Here is a 20222-nt window from a genome sequence, read left to right on the forward strand (position 1 = left end):
TAAGCGAAACCATGTTATCAGCTTTCACTGGGCACTACTGTCTCCCCCAACTTTGTTAAAATGTGAGATTTGCCTGCATGAAAGAAACATTGAGGCTGTCCTATCACTGTTGAGATCCTGACCTTGGCAAACTCAGAATTACTGAGGATGTTGAGAAAAAAAACTAACTTGGGGGATTTAATAAGGCATTTCCTCCTCCTCCTCCTCCTCCTCCTCCTCCTCCTCCTCCTCCTCCTCCTCCTCCTCTTCATTTTAAGGCAATTCCTTCTTTTGTAACAACCCAGGGGTCCTTCCCTAGGACCACTTTCAAGGCCACCACCAGTATCTACCCACACTGCCTATTCCCAGTCCACTTAGAAATGCACTTTCTCTTTTCGTTTTGTTTTGTTTTGTCTGTGTAGCACAGGCTGTTCTGGAACTCAACCTGTAGACTAGGCTAGCCTCAAACTCAGAGATCCACCTGCCCCTGTCTCCTGAGTGCTAAAATTAAAAGCATGTGCCACCATGCCTGGCCCATCTAGAAATGTTTTGAGTCCTGTGTTCTAACGTGCCAAGGCTCTGTACCCTGCCAACAAAACTAGGCGAATAGATGAAGAATAAATTAACATCAAGACCCCAACCCAACTAGAATTAAAAACAAAGCAAAACAAGCCAATACTTACTTCAAAACATGGAGATTCTAACCATTGTAGGAATTTTAGTTCATATAAGAAGATCATGTAGAAAAGGAGGTGACAGTTGCCTGCTGGTTTGCTTGGTGATCTACTCCCATCACCTTTGGGGACAGCGTCCTTCCATGGAAGAACTGAATGAGCGCTATGACTTTTTTTCTGACATCTTACATCGGGAACGGTGGAACACACCTAGAACCCTAGCACTAGGGCGGTGGATGCAGGAAAATCAGAAATTCGGGTTGAACTTTGCTATATAGTAAAACCAGGAACTAGTTTAGGCCACAAGAGACCCTGTCTCAAAAAATCAAAGAAAAGGAAGAATAAAAGGAAAGGCTTGTGTGAGGAGGAAGTAAGACAGGAAAGAGCGGACCTGCTGCGAAGAAACAGGATTCCAACAAAAGAAAAATAGGAAAAGATGGGAAAATCATTCAGTCCACATATCTTAAGTATTTTTCACCTAAATGGTTTAGTAGAATGCTTAACTTTCAAAAAATATTGAGAAAACAAAGACCAAAACAAAAATATATCTCATTGTAAAATGTGTTAGTTTCTGTCTTGGGCAAGTCCCTTGCCTTTTCTCACATTAAGGCTTTGTTAGTGAAGTACCTGCCTACCAAGTACAAGCTTAAGCTGTTAGAATGCTTATTTTAGGGGCAGGTCTTACTTGGATTGTCACTACATCCTTGGGATTCAGGATGTCTAGCACAGACCGTGGGTGGTCAATACATTTGAGTGAATAATAATGAAGTAAACGTTAAAACTGATCTACTTTATTTGTGGACGGTGAAACGTTTCCTGAATATTAAGTGCCAGTCACGAGTCATCCTTCAAACTCTCCATCTGCACCCACCTCTTGTGACCTTTTGTGGGTTTGGTTTTGTCATTTAGTTTAACCAAGACATTGACAATTGGAGGCGAAGCAAATGACAATTCTAATTATAAATGGGACCTCCGTTTCGGAGGTCCACGTGACGTTCCTGAACACTTTTGATTCAAACACACGGGCTGTAAAATGTCATTCAAATGTAAGCTAACAGAAAAGCCAGGCTTCACTGCACCTGCTCCAGACATTTTGAGGGGATTGCTCTTCAGGCTGACAAAGGTGTTGACAGTTTGTTCGATGTCTCTCATCTGTACCTCTAAGATGGGTGCAAATACTTTGCCTGACTTCTTAATTGTGAGGACATAGGTGAGATCCGCAGGTCATCTTCCGAAATCCAGAAGGTCCCCAGCATTCCATTTCATTGTGTAAGACTACAAGGACCGCTGCAGACAGGCAGCTGCATTAGGAGTCATCACAAGCTACCCTACAGCCCTGGGAACGTCCACCCCCTAGGTTAGTGAGGCACAAGAGGGATCGAGAACCCTCTGCAGTCCGACGTGGAGTGCCAACATCAGACATTTGGAACAGACTATCTTTCCACACACTGATGCAAACCAGTAAAACTGCTGTATAATAGAGTAAAACCCTCAAGAAGATTAAAGGGAAAATTCAGTCATGTTTGGAAAATGACGGAATTGAGCTTTATAATAGAAAACCTAAATAAATTTCACACACACACACACACACACACACACACACACACACACACACACACCACACCACACCAGTTATTCTGCATTCAGAATTTCACATATCCCTGGGAAAATGAGAATTGAGACTCTCCATTTGCTCTGTACCTGCAGATGCATCTGGTTGGAGATGCCCGGCCACAAAGCATTCAGAAGGCGCATGTGGTTTCGTCTCCACGTGTGTGTTTTGGATAAACAGAAACTGCCTAGATTAGAGGGCTCCCTCGCGATGCTAACAGTGGCACATTTCACCAGGAGGAAGAATGACAGGAGGGGCTTTGATGTCACACAGAGGTGGCTCCCTCTAAGAACATGGTAAATTTAACTTTCTTTGGTTCAAAGCTCAGCAGTTCTCCTCGCTCCCCACTGATGTGAATACTGCAATTTTCTTTTATTCGCTTCCTCAATGACTTGCCATTAAACACCTACAAGTCATTTTACTGCCGCAGTTTGGTGCTCGTGACACCCAAATGGGATGGGGAAGAGAAAAGGAGACAAGGAGAAGAGACACAGGCAAAGATGTACCTTCTGGGCTGGACCATTGCTTTCTTGAGTCCAGCCAGCATCATGAACTATGAATGAGAAAACTGTTTGGGGGATTAATAAGGGGGAGAAAACAGCTAAAATTACCCAATTGCTTTTCATTCCTGACTCAAATTATTAGTGTTGGGGGCAGGATGGTGGTGGTGGATGGGGCAGGAAATAAACAGATACAATGCAATGTCTCCTGCCTGTGGGTAAGGATGAGTGAAAACAGCCTACAAAGTCTAGAAGCCTGAATAGGTGGATGACGATGCTACACTGGCCATTGTTTGGAAGGAAGACGATCTGGCCACAGCAAGGGGACCTTTCTCCTTTCCTGGAATCTAGATTTAAATAGATGATGTTTATCCAAACGGTCTTTTCCTCAGAGGAAAAATAAACCCAGTTTATAAATATCTCTGCTTTGTTCAAACAGCATATTTAACTTTAATTACTTAGAGCTTAAGGTGGGTTTTGTTCACTCTTTTCTTTCTCAATTCAACACCATGGCTCTGATTTGCTCCTTATCAAAGGTTTGTGCATTTTAAAACGCTGTCAAGCATCAAAATTAAATGCTTCAGAGCACTAATGATATCCTTGTGATTAAGGGTTTTGCATCTCGGAGATGCTAAGAACTCTGGTACTAATATTAATTGCTTTCTCCCACATTCAAGGAGAGAAAAGAACTTCTCATCATGGACTCAGCAATATCTACGGCACCAGGAACTAACCACTGAGCACTTTCTATACACTTGGTTTTCTGTTTTTGTTTTTTTAAAAAACACTATTTTTCTTACAGTATTTCATAGTGCCAAAAGCTTCACACACGTGATGCTTGTCGTACATTCAATCAGTTGGATTAGCTTTGCTGCTTTTCTTCACAGCAAAATCATTAGAAAACTCAAGCACCTCAGGACCCACCGTGTAAGAACCCTACCCTACTCCCCACAGCTCTGAAGTCATAAGTTACTACACCACATGAGCACATTATCGTTTTGAAACTGAGCAGCTGGGCTTGGTGGCACGAATCTGTAATCCAGGGGGCTGAAGCAGGAAGACTGCCCTAAGTTCAAGGCCATCCTGAGCTTAGTAGTTTCAGATCAGACTGAGTTACAGTGTGAGACCTGTACAAAGACCACAACAACCATCCAAAATTAAAAAAACAAAAACAGAAACAACTAAGCAAAAGAAACAGAAAAACAAAAGCTGGTACAGCTTTTGTTTTTCAATTTGACAAAAAACATACAGCTAAAATTTCAGCCAAATCTTCAGATGAGTCTCAATGAAATGACATTTATTTAGATTTAAATATGGATGGATCCATATGGATTAATTTTAAACTTTGAAAGATAGGAACATTGCATCTTTTCCAGACAGTGGTTTTTCTGAGGGTAGGGCAGCATGCATTTTCTACAAATACTACAGTGTAAGCAGCGCATGAGAATGTTTACCGAAGGGTGCAACTGAGCCATGCTTCCAAGAGTTTGGAGAATCTGATTTTTGGAACACTAATAATACTTCGATTTAAGTGCTCAGACTTTGCAGAGGCTTTCGGTCAGTCTTTATTTTTGGCTTAATGTGGAATCAAAACTTTGTAAGGTTTTCTCCTCCCCCGCCCCCCCAAGAGGTGGGCAGCCAATTATTTTCCACCAACTTCTTACAGAAAGCCATCAATAAAACTTTAGGTGACGGGACTTGAAGCTCTTCTTAACTTTCATGTAAAGTGCTTGTGTGCTGCAGTGGGTGGTGTAGTGATACACACTCCCCTTCGTTACTGTCCAGAGATGTGAGTTCCCTTTCCCCAAATAGCTGTTTCAAAGATGGGGCTGCTCAGTCAAAACCGCATTCCTAGACTTCTTTGTATCCAAGGACGATCATATGACTGAGTCTGAGGCTGTGGAATTTGGTTGAAGTAATTACTTATTTTCTAGACTCACTCATGAATATCTCCCTTGTGACTCTCCATTCTCTCTCATCTGTAATCTGCCAGCTGGAGGTTGATGCCAACCTCGGCCCATCCTGGAGTCCCCATGCCAACTCTCCCCACATCACCACCAACTGACTGTGACTTCAGTAAGAAATTATGTTTTATTGCAATAACCCGCTTGTGGACATTGAGGGTTACAGCAGGTGCCCGTTGGAGTGAAGTGGGGGCCATCTAGCCAAAAAGACATTTTCATAACAATGAACTCAAATGAAGTGTAGTGTCCTGTGGCCAATAGAAGATTGATTTGTGGTCTGAAGCCGCCAGAATGGTGTCCAGGTTCCTTCCAGTTTCCTGGCTATGGATGATGGGCAGATCTGCACTCATTTGTGAGGAACTGGAGCATGCTACCGTGAGGTGAGCCAGGGCCAGTGGCAGAGGCTGTGAGGCTCTTCAGGGACACAGGTCACCGCCATGAGCCTTCTTCCAGCGGGCTCAGCAAAATGACAAAATACTGGGCCAAGGGATTCGGCTGAGCTTGTATTCGTGGGAAATGGGAAAGATGGTGGCCTTGGATGAGCTTTTCTTTTTTAGAAAGGAGGTAATTTAGTCTCCATTGTACAATTAGCAGCTGACACAGTGGAAGACTCGGGCCCGTGGGGGTAAGAACTGGGCAGAGGCATAAGTGAAAGAAAGGGCGCCTTCTGCCTTCACGGCAGGCCATTTACACACGCACAAAACACCATTCCATCCTTCACTGCTCTTGGAAGTAGCTATAGTATATCACTCTTGTGTTTCCAATTCAGGAATTCCAGCAAGGAGAAATAATTTGCCAAATGCTACCAAATGAGTTAAAAACCTAAGTCCGTCTGACTTCAAATACAGGATCCTCCCTCTACACCACGTGACTGTAGTTAGACACAATGAACCCATATTAGGCAACAGTGATGGACCATGCTTTATTCTAAATGTCTGGCATGAATTAATTCATACCTACCTCATGAAATAGATACTATTATTATCCCATCATATAGATGAGGAGAATACAGGACCAAGAGTTGAACTTGCCTCAAGGTAATTCTATGAACTGGTGAATTTCAAAGCCATGCATTAGCACTCACCTTCTCACCCACCGATCTGTAGAAAGCACTGCATTTCCTTTCTGTTATTGTTTGAGTGGGAAATATGCCCCCACAGACTCATGGGAACACTTGCTCCCCAGTGGCTGTAACATTTGGGAAGAATAGACAAACTTTGTTACTGAGGCCAAGCTATCAAAAGATGGTTGCTGGGGCCAGGTCTTCAAGGTAGTTCTGGCTGTCCTGTAACTCTCTCTGTAGACCAGGCTGGACTCAAACTTGGAGATCCACCTGACTTCGAAGGCCTGCACCACCATGCCCATTTACTGGTGAAAAATTGTATACTTGAAGGCTAACCTTCCTTTCCACAGTAACAGCAGCAACCACCATGAAGCCAATCTTCCCAACGTCAGTTGTATATCAGATACAGGGCTTCCCATGTACAACAGCAGTTGCCTGAACACCCAAGTCATCGGATACAGCCTCCTCTGCTCACACTCAAATCCCAAAGCTTTTGATGTTGAATCACCTCATGTTGAACTAACTCAAAGAACTGAGAGAAAAATAAAACAAAATCATAATAAGATAAAATCAAATATAATATAAAAATAATAGTATTTGGAATTAGGAAGGGTAAGAGGTACAGGAGAAGTTTTTGAAAGATTTACAATATTCTACTGTTCTGTGCGTTGGTCCAGGTGATGGTCAAACAGGTGTTTGTTTTGAGACAATTCAGTGGTTATATGTTGGAATACTGCCTGCTTTTCTATATTTATGCATATATTTTTCATGACAAAGAGATCATAAAACAAATACTTAGGTTGTCAAAGTGTACAGGTAGTGAATTACTGCAATTATCGTCAGAAAGACTCATCCAAAATCCTTGGTAAACCTCCTTGGGCTGGGAAAAAGTCAAGAAAGAGGCAAATTTTGCAAAGTGCAGTTTCAGTGGCTATAAAAACACTGTGCTGCCAGGAGGCGGTGGCACACGCCTTTAATCCCAGCACTCGGAAGGCAGAGCCAGGTGGATCTCTGTGAGTTCGAGGCCAGCCTGGTCTACAGAGCAAGATCCAGGACAGGCACCAAAACTACACAGAGAAACCCTGCCTTGAAAAAACCAAAACAAACAAACAAACAAATAAAAACACGATGCTGTTGAAATCACACCTGGATCCCTGCTCTTGTTGATGAAGAAAATTGCATTATCATGTCATTTTTAACAGACACTATTTGAAGCGCCACCACAGGGCTGGTCCTAGAATCATACATGACAGCTCACAGGGAGTCCGTACGGGGTTGCCTGTGCATTTCCCTGCTCCGGGATCTTTATGCGTGCATCGAGTATGTCCACAAATGCTCCTTTTACTTTCTGCATGTTTAAGAGATTTGTTGGTGCATTCCGACAAGTATAGGTCAACACTTGCCAATAGAAACACCACAGGACTCCATGCGTGTACTTCCTGCTAAGTCAGAATGCCAGTTTGAGGCAACAGGAAGACAAGCCTTCCCACTTGAGGGTCATTTATAAAAATTTGCCCGCGCAAGACAACTGTATTAAGATAAGAACACGGTAAATCTGGCCACAGCATAATTCTTTTTTCTTCCCCCTCCCCGATTTAGATGCTTCCAGTGAGAGGGATGTTCATGCTGGGCTTCCCTAGATTAAAGAATTATTGAGTGTTTCAACTGTTCTGTATATGACTTGGATAGAGACCCCCTTGTCAAAGCGAGGTCCTCTGTGACCCACGACGCCCTCCAACATTCATTTGGAATATGTAAGGAAAACCTCTTGTACTGAGCAGCCAGGGGAGAGAAGGATTAACTGCTACACACCAAGGCTCTATTTCGTCAACTGTCAGCTCCACTGGGGAGCCCTGCGTCTTCCAAGGCTGCAAACTGAAAAGCTGGCCGGTGGGCTGCGGGTTCGCTTTGTTTCCCAGACAGCTGCTAATCGTCCTGACAATACTGCAACATTTAGCTTCCTGACATCCAGAGCATCTAGACTGGTCCTCAATTAAACATGTTTTAATCACCAAACCTCTAAACGCCAACGTGATAGATGTACTCAGTAAATCTTCGCTCTTGCCTGCTGCTTCCCGCACTCCAATTTCCACATTTATACACAGAGAAACTTGAAAGCCTGCTCCAGAAACTGACCGACAGAGTCCTGTTCATTCATGTCTATCAGCTACTCTCCATTTCTTCTATAAAACCTTTCCATAGAGGTAAGGCGTTGAACATTCGCCAAATGAGCCTGGCGGTGTCAGTAAATAGATCAACCCCGTTGTCATTTTGACTTTTTTAAAAAGTGTGATAATTAATTCAGGAAGAGTTGTAGCTTTGCCATTTGCTATAGGGATATTTGAATCATCTGTGAAGAAGGAGGAGGAGGAGGAGGCCAGTAGATAAACCCAGAAAATCTCCAGGGTCAGTCTTACTAATATTAATAGTCTCAGGTCAATGCCCAAGTGAAAGTAAGTAATGATGTCTTATTCTTCTGGATTCAAGTACTTGTAACAAGAGAATCTGTGTTGGCTGAGTCTCCTGTAATTTCATTCTTTGATATTCTATTCTATTCTATTGATATTTTTTTGTTTGAGAAAAGGTCTCATGTAGCTCAGCCTGGCCTCATGCTTGCTATGAAAGAAGACAACCTTGAAACACTGATTTTCCTCCTTCTACTTCCTTGGTGCTGGGATTGCAGTTGTAAACACCACTACACCCAGACCATGCTTTGAAATTTACTGATAAAGGGCTGATAAAGGGGTCGCATGTGACTTTTCATATTGGTGTTCATTTTACCGAGACATGAATATAACCTTGTATTTTCTATCAACAAGTATCATTTGTAGCTGTTGTTATAAATAACCCTAAACAAAGTACCAATTTTCATAAATGGTATGCAACCCTAGAGGAAAATTGAAAAGAAAAGCTCAAAGACAAGAGGCATTAGCCATTCTGAGTTATTGGAAAAATTTGAAAATTAGATTCTTATTTCCTGTCTCTTGGTCTAATGGGGCCCATGAGAGACATATGCAATGTTTGCAAATTATTGGGGGGTGCCTGCTCAGTGATTTTACTTTCTTGACTTTCAAGGGAGACTGAATGTGTCTCAGAGATGGGCCACTGTCTTCCAAGTTGAAACACTAAGAAGTCAATTAGTGTCAGTTATGATGTGAGCACCTGTCCACAAAGACCTGGACTGAGACCAATCCCATTAACATAGTCACTCATGGCTGCCAAATGGTCACACTTTGGATCACTTAGGATGTCGTCCACATTCAGAAAGGTGACCCAAAGGCAGCAAGGTCCAGAGCCCCATTAGTCATCTTCGAGGCCATCCAATTCCCCATCCCATATATATGATGTATGTATCTGGAACGCAGAACCTACTTTCTAATGGTCATTTTAAGAGATCAAAAAAGCTCCTCACAAAAGTCAGGGTTACTCTGAACTGAGAATGAGTCCCTTTACCCAAACTTTTAAACTCTATTTTTTTAACACCTCTCTCTCTCTCTCTCTCTCTCTCTCTCTCTCTCTCTCTCTCTCTCTCTCTCATTGCATTTGAAGTATATTGTCTGAAGACAGAATATTCAGACAGCACTCTTCGGAAAAGAATAAAGTATAACACTAAATTGTAGGACAAAGAATATTACAGGGCCTTACTGTCTCAGGAAAGATGCTGGTGAATCTTTCCTTGGCAAATCGAAGTGTTTTCTCTATGTGGAAGCTTTCCAAGCCCAAATGTCACTTGGCTTACAGAAGCATGGGGCGGAAAAAATGATGACTCTGGATAATAACGTGGAAATGAAGGACAAAGAGAGTGACGGAATGGATGAAAACACAAGGTCTGAGGGTTTCTCTGGGTAACAGCCCTGGCTGTCCTGGAACTCACTCTATATAGAACAGACTGTCCTTGAACTCAAGAGATCTGCCCGCCTCTGCCTCCCAAGTCCTGGAGTTAAAGGCGTACGCCATGGCCTGGCGAGATGTCAAATCTTAGTCCCTCTCTTTGATTCCACAGTATGGAAGTCTAGGGAAGTTCTAAACACAGGGGATTGAATATTTATGGGGCAAAAGCTGTGACGCAGGCGTCCACTTTCCACGCCGCTGTCTCTCCTGCTGTGGTAGACAGGGCAGTGTGGAGCCACCAGTGGGTGGAGAAAGAGACAGGGACCTTTGCATTAGATTATAAACAGCTCCTTTTGAAAATGGTTGCTCTGTATGGTCACCATATGCTACGCTCTCCAAAAACCACAGCCGTGAAATGGTCTTCCAGCCCTCCTCACATCTGAAACTTTATCTTTTGGACAATTCTCTTAAAAGGCTATATTACAGGTTAGCAACAGAAGAGTCATTTATGAGAAGGGATTTTAAGCTTGGGAATTGGCAACCACAATTTTTTTTTTTAATATTTGGGGTATCAGCCAGAAACAGAACTATGTGTGCCAGATAGTTTAAACTCCTACATGCAGTATAAGCTCTGAGCGGAAACAACGGAGCCATTAAAATTTAAAATGTTATTAAGGCCAATAGATGTCTTCAACTAGATCTGTGCTTAAGAATTCAAGATGACTTTTGCAGTCATAAAATATAACAAAGGATGCATTAGGAAAGCCATAACGGTTTGGGATTTTTTTTTTAAATGGGGGTGTGTGTGCATCACAACACTGCTCAAGAACCTCTTTTTCAACACAATTTACTCAAGTGTGAAATTTCCTAGATCCAGCTGGAAGAACCTCATTAGAACAAGATCTCACCTAGAAATACTCCCCCAGCACCGTCACTAAGAAACACATAAAGCCCAGCTCCAGGGTGCTGGAGTAAGTTATTGTACATGGCTTCTGAGATAGAGGAGGAAGAGAAAAATGTACTGTGCAAAGAAAAGCTCTAGCTCAAATATGCTTTGAGAAATTAGCACTTATATTTCAAGGGCTTCTCCTCCAAATAGCCCGTTTTTGCATTCTGTGAAGACTTCCTGATTGCATTGTCTTAGGTTGTCACTTTGGTGACTTCTCTGTGGTGGAGTAAGTTTCAAATGGAAGCTGTAAACACCATTTATGGCTTTAAAATTCTCTGTCCATGCTTTTTTCCCCTCATGAGAAGACATCCTTCTCCTAATGTCCATTGTTCAGGGTTCTGTTGTTGGTGAAAAATGAATCAACAGAGACCCACCACATTCTATAGTGATAACTAACCCTCCATTTTAAGTGAAAAGAAATGAGTTGATGGAGTGCCCCAAATCCAGAATTGGAAGAAATACTTCCTAGGACGTTCCCTCAAGCCTTGCTTTTGGCTTGAGGGTCCTAGGAACCCTATAGACTCAGGATAGGTTCACTGGGCTCCAACACAATCAAGGACTCCATTCTACACTCGCAACATCTGGGATCCCCAGTAATTTTCAGAGCTAAAAATAGTCCTTGGCTACCTTAGCGGGGGAAGCTAATGTAAGCCTTCTGCTACTAGCACATTTGAGAGCCTGGCTTCTTTCTATGGCCTTAGCTAAGGGTACATGGATGAAGCTGTGTTTTCATCTACTTTACCTTATCACGACCCAAATACACACTTAATCACCCTCCCACCAAAAGATTTGATTCCACAGATGGCAGATTTACTGCCTGCGCTGCCTTATCCAGACAAACACGAACCCTGCAGGGAGCCATTCTGAGCTGTCCCTTTTCCACGTGTGTTCTAATGGATGGATCTTACCCAAGTGTGCTACATCCTGGGAACCTGCTGGTGGCAGGTCCTTATTTAGCTCTCACTGAGAGACTGAAGCTGCCTCCCAAATCTGGATGCATATGCCACAGACCAAAGGTTCCTGTGAGATCTTCTTAAAAACATCCATTTTGCAACTTTCACCCAAAAAGGTGCTTTTGAAAGTGCGCCTCAAACGGCCCGAGGAATTTGTCCATCTATGGTATCGTTTGGGAACTGCAGAACGAAACCAGTTGGTACACTCTTCCTTGCCTTTCTGAGTCAAGTCTGCCAACTTGAGAAAGAGAGCAAAATAGCACAAATGTGTCAAGGCACTGGAACTTTCTCCATAATAAATTTTATAGAGGTTATATTTCAGTAAGTGGCCCCCTATGTTTTATTATAACAAAACAAAAGATGGCTCAGTAGAGAACTACGGTGTAAGGCTTAGTGATGAACCCATCAGGTAAAGGATTTTTAAGTTTAAGTGGTTTGCCTGCTCTGTGTCTATACAGTCACTAACACAGACCCTCATACTGTAATGGGTTTGGCGGAAATGAAGATGTTCCTCTGTGGTTAAGTTTATCTCCCCAGTTCACTATTTTAAAAGAAATGGGACCCCCACCCCCATCCCACACAAACACAAGGACTCTCCTGCTGGGAGTCGAAAAGGTGCCAGCCAGAGACTTCACACAGATCTAACAACTTGTCAGACTACCTTACAGGATGGGACTGAAGGCCAGACAATGAATGATCAGAGGTGGGTGGGACCACCCCTTTACTGCACTTGCTCAGATGTGGATATTGACCCCCTACTGAAACCTTCATCTTGCTTCAGGACCTTAAGGACAGACTCAGGAGTTTGCTGGAACTCTTTGTCCCTCTTCCCAAAGAGGTCACATTGAGTACATTTCCTTTTCCTACTTAGCAGTATTAATTTGGCTCTTTTCAGTTGGTTTATTGAGCATGGGTGGGTAGCTAGACCTGGCTTGGGACACACACGGATTTTGTTCTTAAAGTTCAAAAACAATACACTGGAGCAGAGTGTCACTTCTCAATGAAAACCACCTTGTTCATGAGACCAGTACACAAATGTGTGGCCCTATCTTTCTTTTGTCACTACTGTATATCTGAGAACTATCACTGTACTTGGGCACAAGTCAAGAAGGAGAAAGAAGGTTCACGTGTTGAGGGCATTGGAGCCAGGTAGGCACCATGGAAAGGCTAATGAAATTTTTTTTTTAATGTTCCAACACTAAGGCTTGCTTCTCTGAACAAATTACAAACCTAAGACAGTACTTTCAGATCTACTTGAGACCATATACAATGTTTTCCTGAATAGCCATACCATGACTCATCTTGGGAAGACATGGGCAAGGATTCCAATTAATCCCTGCAGACTTTAGATCTCAAAACAGGATTAATCCTGACTATTTAGAGATATCAGCAGGGGGTTAATGGAAGCTTTGATAAAGTTTCTCTGCATCTTTTCATTGATATTCAATTGCAGACAGCACTCTGGAGTCTCCTTTGGCTACTCCAAGGAGATAGTGATTAGTTGTGCTGGTTGGAAGGACACCTAGAGAGTGCAGAAGCCCACCTTAAAAACCCATGTGAACCCTGCACTCTTCAATCTATCTCAGGCAGGCATTTATTTTTTGGATCTCTTGATGGCTTCTCCAGAGTGTACAAGTTGGCAGTGGAGCTCCACGTAACAAGCACAACACTGAGAAATGAGAAAGCAAAATTAGCCTGCCAAGAGCATGCAAGGGGGTGGATTTCCCATCTCAAAGATGAACACGTGTGTATATTTATGTAGGAAAGCAAATGGAGTTAAGAAAAACAGTGTTCTCTGGCTTGGCTGCATAAATAAAAAGCAACGTCCATTTTCTGAGAATGAAATATTTACCTCTCTAAACAATGAGAACGTTCACTCATACACAATAATTACCACTGGGCGCTGTAGATAGTACCATTTGTCTATGCTGCTCAATCAACCTTGAAGTTAGATAATTTAGTAGATTCCTTTGGAAGGCTTTTCAGTTTTTGTCCTCATCAGACCTTATATTACCAACCATGAACATAAATCCAGAAATCCTGGCTCCCGCCACAAAAAAAAGCTATATTTTATTGAATTGCTCATGTACTTGATTTTAGAATTATAATAATGAACTAATATGTAGGCTTATTAATTACAGTGCAGACAACAAGATTCTATGGAAATAAAATTGTTTTTTGCTATTAAGTTTAAATCAAGAGACTTTTTTTTTCTTTCAAAAAATTGTACTGTGTGTTTTTCAAATACACATTTCATAAGGACCAGGAGCCTGTGGCTGGAGTAGAGCTGTTAATGAGAAAACCACAGCCTGGCTTCTCTGAAGCCCGTTGTGTGCTTGGCCAAGCTTATAATTATCCAAGCAAGCAAAGGTCTCTCCACTAGCCACCACTTTTGCACTCCTAACATTACAGACCAACAACAAAGGATGCGCAGACAACCTATCAGCGCAGCCTCGGTGGGATTTCTTTACAATCTGAGTTCCTTGGGAGATCTCACTAGTTCTATTGCTTGCTTTCCCCTCAAATTTTGTAGGGGTAAGGAAAAATAACACGATTTCCTGGAGATCAAAGCAAACAGGAAATCGTCTCCGTGAGAGGATAACATGAACAATCAGAGCGTGTGATTATCGAAGACACAAAGTGGTAAATGATGGAGACCTTCAAGAGAACCAGGAGCTCTCAGGATGGCTCCGGGAGGAGAAAGGCTGATGACTGACTGGGCTTCAATGCCTGGAACTCATATAAAGATGGAAGGAAAACACTGACTCCACAGAGTTGTCCTTTGTCCGTGGCATTATGTGCCCCCCCCACACACGCATGCACACACCTAACAAAATAAAATAAAAAAATTTAAATAATTTCAAAAGCTGAAGAGAACCTGTGCACATCAACCTCGCGAGAGAAGCACGTTTCCACACATTTCAATGTATCAGGGAGGAAAGACTCGTGATAGAAGGAAGCAAGTCATGTTTGAAATCGTAATTGCTTTGGTTAATTTTTTTTTTTAACACAATCAAAACATCTTACAAATAACGCGTCTTGCCAAATGCAAACTGTTTCATATGGATTAACCGGAGTGCTAAGCCGCCACATCCTTCCCCTGAAGCACAGTTTCCCACAAGTGGCATGGCCATTTCAACATCTTAACCTCCGTTCTGACTACTCCCCTTGCTTGATTTAGTATGCCAGAGCAGAGACCAGCTTATAAAATAAATGTAAAGCCAGAGAGTTAATTGTGTTTTCGCTGCCGGTCATTCGCTCTGCTACAAGCTACCCAGCCATGCTTCCGCAGCCGGAAAGCCCTCCCACACAACATGTGAACAAATGACTGGCCTTGTGTTCCAATAAAACTTTATCCATAGATGCCAAAATCTAAATTCCACATGCCCATATGCCAACGAACTATTACTCATCTTTTGATTGCCTTTAACTCTTCAGAAATACGAAAGCCATTCGTTAGGGGTTGTTTGAGGATAGGGGCAGTAGGATACTGAAAACAGCTAACATTTGTGCAATTTTAATACTAGTAATTTTTTTCCCCCTCCTTTTGCAAGCTTAAAGAAAAGCCTTGGTCCTGAGTCCACGCCATTTGAGTGTTGTATTCCACCAAAATTCTTTAAAGCAACGGGAATGTGCTTTCTGCTTGTCCTTCGATTTCACATCCAGTATGGCCTCTACCTCTCACACCTAAGCACTGGCCAGATTCCTATGGAGCTATGACCTTGCCTTTCAACACCTTTCATAGTAAACCAAATTCTCTCTCTCTCTCTCTCTCTCTCTCTCTCTCTCTCTCTTTTGCCTTGAGCATACTAATGCAGTGGTCTCCTTGTCTGACAAACATATTCTCTTCAACCTTGTCAGAATATGACACAGGAAAACTAAGAACCTTCTTCATATGGGTCCCAAACTCTGTTTTTTTTTGTTGTTTTTTAATTTTATTTGGAGCCCCACTTCCACCCCTGAATCACACAAAGCCTATCTCAGCTTCAGACCCCCAGAAAACCTGGCTCTTTTATGCCCAGGGCACATCACCTCACTCAATTGCCCCAAGATTCCTCTCCTTCTCCCTGGAGCTTCCTTCTGCTGTCTAGAAGACAGGTAGCAATTATACCCAGTGGGGATGAGAATTCCCACTGTTCGCCATTATCCCACTCAAATAACATAATGTGTCTAATTAAAAGATGGCAGCGAAGGAGAGAATGGGAACTTACCAGTTGAGTAATAACAGACAGTGTGCCTCTTGTACTTAATTATTTTCTTTTCTCTTCCCATTATTTTGAGTTTATTGAATGTATTACTACTAGACAGAGTTAACCCATTTGTTTCTACTATAAATAAAAGTTAGGTCAACAAACATATTGAGCAACTCCTACTGCCCTCGGTACAGTGGGGCGATGACAAAGTGTCACACCACTTTATTGGTGGCGTGGCTTTCTTCTTGCAGTTTCCTTAACTGGGCAAGCCTACAGAACAATGCCAATCGAACAAGCACTACCGGTTTATGTGACCGCAAAGCAACTGGGAAACATCTTCAGAGAGGCACCTGAAGGCTCCAACATGAACTGCATGAGAACAGCAATGACTAACACTCTCAGCCTACAGGAGTTCAACCAAGGCAACAGGGAGCCTGGTTCACACACTGCTACAACCCATCAGTGCTATAGATGTTTGTCACTATAACAATATTGCTGCCAGAAGGTGGGGGTGGGGGTAGGAGGTGGGGGGGGCAGATCATTCCCACCCTGTTACAAGCCAATGAAAACCCAAAACGTACACCGGGGCTGGTAAGAAGCCACAGCAGGTAAAATGGTTGCCAGGTATTTGTCTCATGCTGGAAGGACGACCTCCACACATGTGCCCTCATGTGCACACCCATGCACCCATCCACACTCTCTCATACGTAAACAAACAGACCACTCTTTAAAAAATGGCTACCGCTGCCAGTGGCTGCAGTTCAGGGTCAGTAGAGAAAACTACTCAGAGGTCACCAATGATTGAGGACAAACAAGTACCATCCCCTCTCAGTATGATCTGGTCCCAGAGCCAACCAACCAGCCTGAGGAGGCCGGTGAAAGCAGAGTAAAGATGACTCAACCGTATTAATGCTGACTGCTCCCACAGCATTTTAAGGAAAACTATCACAATTCCGTTCCTTAGCCAGAAAAACCTTGTTTCGTTTACACATCATTTCTCTCTCCTAGGAACACACCCTGTATTCATTTTGCCTGAGATGGTCCACTGAAGTCCAAGTAAACTGAAAGACAGCCTCCAGGAAAACAAATCACGCGGCAGTTTGCATATCCGTTTTTCATAACACCAAGACAATTTTCCAAATGAAAGGCTACAGGATGGAAGATACAGGAAGACGAGCCTCAGGTTACTCCTTTCGCCTGTCATGAAAGACAGGGAGTCTGGGAGGAGCTTCCCCCTCAGACTTTATTTAATGAGGTGAAACCTCAGGTAGATCCCCACCCCCCAATCTCCTCCATCACTCCTGAGATGGGGGTTGGAGTAGATGGCATCGCCTTCAGCATCTGGTGAGACTAGGTACTCCAGAGTAGTAGTGCACAGTTCACACCACATATGGAATGCCACCCTTCAGCTTCAGTACAGGCTTCCTTCCTAGGACCCTCGCCATCAGCCTACTGGGTAATGACCTCGTCACTCCATTAAGCCCTTTCCATCAGTTACAAAGCTGGCATCCATCAATCAACTTATCAATAATCAAGTGCCAGATACCCTGATGTCCTTTGTCCTTTGTGCCAATTGTTTCTGAACCCAGTGGGGGAGAGGAAAAGGCTGTTACTCTCTCTGGGTTCACATGGTTCAAAGGGTTCACACATTCTTGTGAGAACACAGCCCATTCACACTGCCTTCCATCAAAGCCCCTCTAAATCCAAACCTCACACCCCTTTTTCTCACAATGGGAATAGGCTGCGCTGAATCCACGAAGGCTATGATTCTGTTGATTTCCTAATAATCTTAAGGAAAGGCCATTGTCTACACTAAGATTTTTCTCCTTGTTATCTAATAGTGGGTTTGGCTTTGTTTTTTAAAAAAACATGTTACTCATGAGAGGAAAAAAAACAAAACAAAACAAAACAACAACAGAAAAACATGAAACACAACAAAGGTAGAGAGCGTTGGGAAGCCTTTGGGTACTGAATGCTAACATCCATTAATTCTATGAATTCCTTATAGAATAAGCCATCATTGCCTATAAAGGGCCTTAAGGAATCTAATTTAATGGAATGATGGAACCAAATGCAATTAGAATATAATTGTGCATATGTAAATATGCTTAGGGGAGCTTTGATAGAGCTGATGACTGCTACATTCACCCAGGAATTTGGCCTACATTATTAATTCTCACTCTTATGAAGAAAGGGTTTGTTAAGCAAAGACAAACTACCCAGTGAGTTTGAATCAGTGAGGAGCTTCTAAGTGTGGCAAGACGTGGAGGCAGCCCTGCACACACATGGATTCTCCACTGAGCAAAACCTCTTTCTGGCCCACCTCATAGGAGGTCTCCTTATTGAAAGATTTACTTTTAATTTTGAGCAGCTTCCCAGCATCCACCTCCATGAAAATTAAAATAAAGAGATGAAGTTTTGTTCTATTAAGCCAACCTCCCTGCAGGATGGCTCAACATGACAGGGAAGAGACATCTCATTGTTCCAGAGGAATTACCTGTCCACTTCTCTGCTAGGTCTAAAAGAATTACAACAGCATTTTTCATAAAAGTTTTAACGCTTTCCTTTCTTTCCAATAAAGTTCTTGCACGTGTTACTCGTGTGGAAGATTTTCAGCATGCCTTCACCATGCTCTTTGGACCTTTTGGCATAGCAGGGGCTGACATAATCTTTTGGCGGGATCCCTTAAGTATATGAAGAATCATGGAAGTCTCTTCCTAAACCCTGTAGAGATGGAGACTATCTCCTGAGGGCTGCCCTCAGCTGTCAGAGAATGACTTCAAACCTGACTCTGCAGAGATGTGGCCCCCAAAGGTCCAGTCCTAGTTTTAAATTGGGTAAGAACACAATACTCTTATTTGTGTGAGGATAATTGAAGGGGTGTAATAAAAGAGAGAGGACTGAGGGTGTAGCTCAGTGGAAGAGTGGTTGTCTAGTGTGCACAAAGGCCTGCAGCACTGTGGGTGAAATGAGGATCCTCATTTAAGGACTGACCGGTCATAACCATATTCTTCTAAGTGTGGAGACTGCTTTGCACATGCTGGCTGCTTGTTATACAGAGCCAAGGGGCTGTGATATATCCACTGCATTAAATATGCATGTGCGTGCACTCATATTCTCGTGTGCACACACACACACACATATATATTCACCAACAACACAACAAACATTACTTGCGATTACTCTTGTGATACTTCTAAAAACTTTGACATCATTCTAGACCTTTTAGAAAAATGAAACAACGTCAAATAGTGCTGATGCTCTAAAACTACAAAATTAAAAGGCAAAAGCCCAGGCGCTGGGGTCGTAGCTCAGTCAGTAAATTGCATGTCTAGGAAAAACAGCCAAGCTTGGTGGTAGAGTCTTATAACTGTGGAGATGAGGGGATCCTTTGTGTTCACTGCACAACCAGCGTAACTTACTTGGCCAGTTTCAGGCCCATGAGACACCCTGCCTTACTACTACTACTACTACTACTACTACTACTACTACTAATAATAATAATAATAATAATACATCAAGTAAACAAGATTGTACCTGAAGGTGACAATCAAAGTCGTCCTCTGATCTCTACCATACGTATGTACACACGTGAATGTACAACCACTGACACACACATCTGCCCACATGTGAACATACACATAAAAAAGATAAAAGCCTGCCCACTTCACATTCATGGTTCATAACTCTAAGTAAAGAGACCGTTCATTATATGAGCAGCTTAAGATTTTTCATGGCGCCTGGTCTCCAAAGTGAGTTCCAGGAAAGGCGCAAAGCTACACAGAGAAACCCTGTCTCGAAAAAACAAAAAAAAAAAAAAAAGATTTTTCATGGCAGCCCTTGTTCAAAATCTTTCCCAATTTTTTTTTTTTAAAAAATATATGCTAGAAAATTCAGAGTAAAATGGAAAAAAAAAATGGCTTTGAATTAAGTCTTTGGCAGACTTTCATTACCAGATCCACTAATACGCGTATTTCACCTAACTATGGAGGTTACCCCCTGAAACACTGAGAAGTTAAATATGAGGAGACAGCAGGATTGAGAGCTTCTAAGCTTCTAACAACCCTTTGCTGCTCATGCTTGCTATCATAAGACTCTCACAAAACCAGCCACGTTCCTCCTCCTTCTGAATTCTTCAAAAATAAACAGGGAACCTGGCCAGGGAGGTAGCTCACCTGGTAAAACTGCCGGCCAGAAAAGCCCCATTCCTGAAGTTGTTCTCTTCAGGAATTAGAGGTGGATTAGAGGTCTACACACATACACTCACACATAACCAATTCAATCTTAAAAGACAAAGAAAAGTAAACCAAGTATGAAACGCACCCAAGTGCCTCAGTTTGCTAATTATCGTCTGTCAATCACACTGATTCTTCATTTTATTCCTGCTGCCCAATACAAGGCATGGTATGCAGCTGCTGTCTGAAGCAATACAATATTTGCTAAACTAATAACTGTCCTCCTCCAAATCTTTTGTATTCTAACACAGCTTCTAGGTTTATAATAG

The 20222-nt window shown here is 42.6% G+C and overlaps 1 protein-coding gene across 2 annotated transcripts in view; it reads right to left on the minus strand.

Moving 5' to 3' along the window:
- Epha4 (EPH receptor A4) overlaps positions 1 to 20222 on the minus strand; it is a 143012-nt gene that overhangs the window by 37271 nt on the left and 85519 nt on the right. The gene's annotated exons all lie outside the window — the stretch shown is intronic.

Source organism: Peromyscus californicus, unplaced genomic scaffold (assembly GCF_007827085.1).
Source record: "Peromyscus californicus insignis strain IS unplaced genomic scaffold, ASM782708v3 Scaffold_21__1_contigs__length_65335640, whole genome shotgun sequence".
Lineage (NCBI taxonomy): Eukaryota > Metazoa > Chordata > Mammalia > Rodentia > Cricetidae > Peromyscus > Peromyscus californicus.